Source organism: Pimephales promelas, chromosome 21 (assembly GCF_988280905.1).
Source record: "Pimephales promelas chromosome 21, fPimPro1.hap1.1, whole genome shotgun sequence".
NCBI lineage: Eukaryota > Metazoa > Chordata > Actinopteri > Cypriniformes > Leuciscidae > Pimephales > Pimephales promelas.
The window spans coordinates 8,973,033-8,979,135 of NC_142789.1; the positions used below are offsets into that span (position 1 = coordinate 8,973,033).

The 6,103-nt window shown below is 35.0% G+C and overlaps 1 pseudogene; it reads left to right on the top strand.

The window, feature by feature from the left end:
- The first annotated feature begins 2,171 nt into the window (after positions 1 to 2,171).
- Positions 2,172 to 5,784, top strand: LOC148970119 (uncharacterized; annotated as a pseudogene).
- The last annotated feature ends 319 nt before the right edge of the window (positions 5,785 to 6,103 follow it).

The following is a 6,103-nucleotide window of genomic DNA, read 5'->3' on the forward strand; positions in this document are numbered from 1 at the left end:
GACTCTTTATGATGTTAAATCAGCCAGACACCAAACCCCTTTTTTTTTTTACTTTTACATAAATTTCTGGCCAAAGAGACCTCGATGTTGAAATTTTGTACGTCAGCCATATGTACGGAATTCCGTAATTGCCCTGATGAAAATATTTCTTGCTGAATAGTTGTAAAATGATAACTGGTGTCGTTTGAAGCTGCACTGAAACTCTCATTTGGACCTTGAATTGTTTGGTTCCCAATGAAGTCCATTAAATGGAGAAAATCCTATAATGTTTTCATCAAAAACTTTAATTTCTTTTCGACTGAAGAAAGAATGACATGGGGGGGGGGGGGGGGGGGGGGCTAAATTATCAGCAAAAGTTTTTTTAAAGTGAACTACTCATTTAATGTATAATCTGTTGAACATATTTTTGGCCTAAGGACCTTCAAAATAGTTCTTATAAACGCATAGACTCCTTCTGATGTTACCTCGTCTATACTGTAGTCCATATTTGACCTACTGAATATATTTCTGGCCATATAGTGCTCGATCTTAAACAGTTTGTAAATACTCTTTGCCTCCTTCTGATGTTAAATTAGCCAGACAGTAGTCCAAATTTGACTTGAACATATTTCAGCAAAAAGTCCTTTATATCGATTTTTCTAAACATTCAACTTGACTTATGATGTTACGCCATCGTGCAGAAGTCCATAATTGACCTACTGAACATATTACCGGCCAAAGGGTTGTAAAATGGCAATCTATATATTCTCATAGACTTTCTTGATATTTGACCCATTGAAATATTTCTGGCCAAAGGGTCCCCAAAACACCACATATATCATAGACTATTTCTTGTGTTAAATCAGCAAGAGAATTGCCCATGTTTGACCTGCTTAACATATTTTGCCAACGAATCCTCGATATTGAACTTTCTACACATTCTCATTGACTGCTTTTGATATTACTTAAGCAAGCCTATATTTGACCCATTGAAAATTCTTCTGGGCAAAAATGTTCTTTCTGTTGTTAAATCACCCAGAAAGTAGTCCATATTTGACCTACTGTACATATTTCTGGAAAAAGACGGCTCAATCTTGATCATCCCCTACATACTTCAAGACTCTTTCTGATGTTTCAGTCATACAATATATTTGATCCATTGAAAATGTCTATGACTAAAGTGTCCTAAAACGGGATTTTACTATATAAACTCATAGGGTAACACTTTAAAATAATGGTCAGTAGTTAACAAGTAGCTATGCAGGAAGTAATAGGTAGTACTGCATTAACACCGAAGTTAATACTATTAACTAATATGGAAGCAATATTAACTAAGCATTAAGTAATAGGTAATTAGTACAAAGGTAGTTCCTTGGTAGGTATTTGATTGTTACTAAAGAAATATATCCTCATTGAGAACTACTTGTGAACTAAGAAATAATAACCAATTAATTACTAATCACAAAAGTAACATGTCTAAAAAGTGAACAATTGTGGGGGTTTTACTCTTAACGTGGTCATAACATTTCAGAAGCACGTGCCTCAAATGGGTTCTTTGTGGAAACCAGTTTATGAAGTTTATATATCCCCCCAAATACATTAGCTAGGTTGAGATTGTGACCACTACTCTTGCCAGGATGGACGCATGTTCTCTGTTTGTTTAAAACTTAAACATAAAATAATCCTAATAAAGACAGTTTTTAAAAATAAACCTTAAATAATTAGGAAGTGATGCTGACACTCTCATGATTGGATTAGTTCACTATTATGAGCTCTATTGAATGTCAGTCACATATATCTCAGACTCCAAAGACCTATAACTTTATGTTCCAGTAGCTGCCTGAGGAGGACTTCTCTTTAGGACATGAAAATAAACATTGATGTTCACTTGTCAAAAACAATTAGTATCTTTAATGAAGAAATTGGCTGCATATGTTACGATAAGCCCAAAACCACATCTTCCAGATTACAGTGTTTTTTAGAATATTAGTGCCTCACAGAACCTGTACAGTATGTGTCAAATATAAAATTAAATAACTTGTATCATTTGTGAAAAACATGTTAACGCCTCATTAAATTGGTTCCATAACTGTAAGTTGAGGATCATATGGTCTTACTAATTTGAGTCAGGTTTAAATAGTCTAGATAATTGCGCGTGCACGCCATTCTCTTAAAGTCCTGAAAAGTCGAGCATGGGTAGAGCAGCGATGCTCACGGAAACATATAATGGAGAATTTAAAGATGTCATCACCAAAAAAGTCAATACAGCGGCAATAAAGAAAGCAAGAGAGAAAGTTTGGCAGGAAATTGCTGATCGTCTCAAAGCGTAAGTACTTACTTACTTTACTTTACTTACTTACTTTACTACTTTATTGTCAGACGAGTCTGAAATTTTTCTTGCATAACAGTGTATATGTTTGCAACATCTAACATACATTCTACATCGACATACTCTTACACATCACATATTACAATACAACATACATACAACGTATATACATACATTCTACATCGACATGCACTTACACATCACATATTATACCATCTAAACAGTACATCACTTATTCTTCTAACACCTTCACACTTGATCTCTGATTGAATGTTTTGTTTAACGCTATGGTAGCCTGGTGCACAAAGGAGTGTTTCAGCCTCACTTTGTTAAATCTGGGCACTCTATACCTCCTATTTGATGGTAAAAGTTCAAATTCTTTATGCAGAATATGCAAAGGGTTAGATGTTATAGTACTAGCTAGCCTTAGCAAATTGTTATGATAGGCTGAGTCATAGAGCTTCTCAAGGGGCTGACCTATAATCTTTGAGCAAATTTTTAATTGATTATACAACTTTGTTTTCAGCATAACAGACAAGCTTTTATACCAAATCGAGTTGCAATATTGCAGTATACTCATTATCACAGACTTATAGAACAACAGGAGAATCTGTTTACTTACTCCAAATGATCTAAGACGACGAAGAAAATAAATTCTCTGCTTTGTTTTTTTACACAGTGAGTCAATGTGATCTTTCCATGACAGCATATCATCAATAATCACTCCTAAATATTTATATGTCTTAACCGATCTAATTTCCTCCTAAGAACTGGCATTATATCGGATACAGACCCAAATACAATCTCCTCAGTTTTACTGGTGTTAATGACAAGGGCATTATTCTCACACCACTCATTCAATTTAGTCACACCTTGCTGATGAAACTCAGGACTGTTCAGATCATTTATCACAGATATTAAAACAGTGTCATCAGAATATTTCAAAATATACTGATTTGACACGTCAGTTCGACAGTCATCTGTATATAAGGTGAAAAGTATGGCAGAACTAACGCAACCTTGTGGGACTCCGACATTTGTAATGATTGCAGACGACACAGTTTTATTCACTTTGACTCTCTGAACTCTATCAGTGAGAAATGAAGTGTACCATTGGACCAGATAGGGATTAACGTTCAGCCGTACAAGTTTTGTCACCAGTCTGTCAACCTGTACTGTGTTGAATGCAGAAGAGAAATCTAAGAAAAAAGCTCTAACGATTGTTTTGGGTTTATCTAGATGTTTAGAGATGATGTGTACTAAAGCAGCAACTGCGTCTTCAGTGCTACAGCCTTTCTTATAGGCAAACTGCCAAGGATCTAATTTGTCTTTGACTGTGTGAACTAAATGCTGAAGTAACAGTCTCTCTAAACATTTCACAATCACAGAGGTGAGGGCTATTGGTCTAAAATCTTTATATTCTTTTGGACATGGCGTTTTTGGTAATGGTTTAATGTATGCGGTCTTCCAAATCACAGGAACAGTGTGTGTGTCAATGGAAGCTTGAAATAGTGGTTGCCACACCGGTGCTAATTCATGTGCAAAATTCTTTAGAAGACCTGCACTACATCCGTCAGGACCAAGAGCCTTTTTTGTATCAATAGATTTGAACATTTTCCTAACATCCTCAACCTCAATAACAATTCTATCCATTAATGACGGAACTATATCTATTGTTTCTTTGATCTCATTGTGTTTGTTAATTTGTTCAAATCTAGTAAAAAAGATGTTTAATTCATTCCCAAAACACAACTCATCGTCAACTGCAATAGATTTTTTTGAAGGAGACAATCCCGACATAGTTTTCATAATGTCCCAGACCTTTTTAGAGTTATTAATTTTAAAGGCTTTCTCCAAACATTTTTTATGAACTTCTTTTGTTTCCTTTAATTTAATTTTTAACTCTCTTTCTGTTTGTTTAAGTGTCCTAATATCTTTCTCTTTAAATGCTACTTTCCTCACATTTATAATTTCCTTAATACCTTTGGTCACATATGGTTTATTGTTTGGATAAACTCTAATCTCTTTAGTAGGTATGTTCAGCTCCACACAGAAGTTAATATAGTCATTTAACACTGTAGTTCTTTCATCAAATGAGCCTTCATCAAAAATTTCCCAATTTGTCCAGTCGAAACAGGCTCTCAGTTGTTCTACACTCTCATTCGACCACATTCTGATCATCTTCCTTTCTGGTTTGCTTCTTTTAAATTTAGTTCTGTACACAGGATTCATATGCACAACATTGTGGTCAGAGTTTAAAATTGGTGGCATACTCTTGGACACATAAGCATCCCTGACATTCACAAAGCACTTATCAAGGATATTGTTATTTCTTGTTTGAGTCTTTACATACTGTTCAAATCCCGGCAGCAAAGTCTCCAGTTTACATTGGTTTAGATCACCCAGTACGATCACGGGTGCGTCAGAGTAGCTGAGTTGTAGTTCATGAACATAGAACAAGTAGCGGTGTAAACTATTTAAAATACTTCAACATTTAATGTGTCACAATACATTGCAAAATTTGTGTGTGAATAACAGTAAGCTAACGTTAATTGCTTTCACGCAGCAGCAACTTAAGTGAAGGAAAAAGAACTGCCAGGTGAAAATAAAATATAAAAATATAGTCTGAATGGTAAGTAAATCGCTTGAAGTTACAACTATTCAGGTTTTTTTTTTTTAAATTATTTTCTTTATTGAAGCGACCAAAAAGAAGACTGAGGGAGGGGGGGGGGGGGGGGGGCATCATCTAAAATCATATCATGTAGTATAAGGAGTGAGTATATAAAAGGTGTGTGTGTGTGTGTGTGTGTGTATTTTACATTGTAGGCCTAAGTACATCATAGCAGTAATGTCATGTGGTACTTGTGCTATTGTAATGGTGCATTTTGATCAAGATTCTGTATGCTTTATGGATCCACCAGACATCATTTTGCCTGTGAGTATGAGACCTTTTAAATCAATTATGTAAGCTAATGAGTTTAACTGAGTTTGAGAAGGCCCATCAGTTGAGGAGGATGAGGAGACTGTCTGTATGTTCAAGGAGGGGGTACTCCATCCATGCTATACTGTATTGAATATTAAAAAGTGTACTTGTGTGATAAAATGATCATAATGTGTTTTCAGGATGCTGACACTGTCCTAGAGTTCTGTTCTAGAGTATTAAGAAATTAAAACAATGTGACAAGAGTAATGAAATAACTTAAATGTTGCTACGTAACCCAGAAAACATAAAAGGAGAGTATAAACGATACTGCCTTAAATAAATGGAAGCAACTGATATCGACATCGAGTATAAAAAACTAAAGATGAGGAAGTTGGAGCTGGAAATTCAACAGCTACAGAAAAATGCAAGTAGAACTACCTTTTTTTTTTAGAGGAAAAGAAAAAAAAAACATTATCTTTTTGATCATTCACAACATTTATTTGTGTGTTTTCACCCCTAACAGGCAGATTCACTCTGAATAAAGACAAATCACATTAAATACTTTGACTTCTGTGTGTTTGTTCAACTAAGGAGAAAGTTGAGGGACCAGTGGAAAATTTTAAAGGCTACACAGTCATGGTTTAGACCATATTAAATAAAATAATTATTTGTTTATGTGTGGGCTTGGTAATCTACAAATATATGCAATCCCATCTCTTGAGAACCTATATCGTTCATATAGTTAGCTGTCATTTAATGCCAATGGGTCTGGCCTGTCTCTGAAAGTTCTCTCTCTTTGAAATGAAGACTATAGCTCCCTCATCCAACACCTCATCTATGAAAGGACACGCCATGGTTAAGTTTGGAAACGA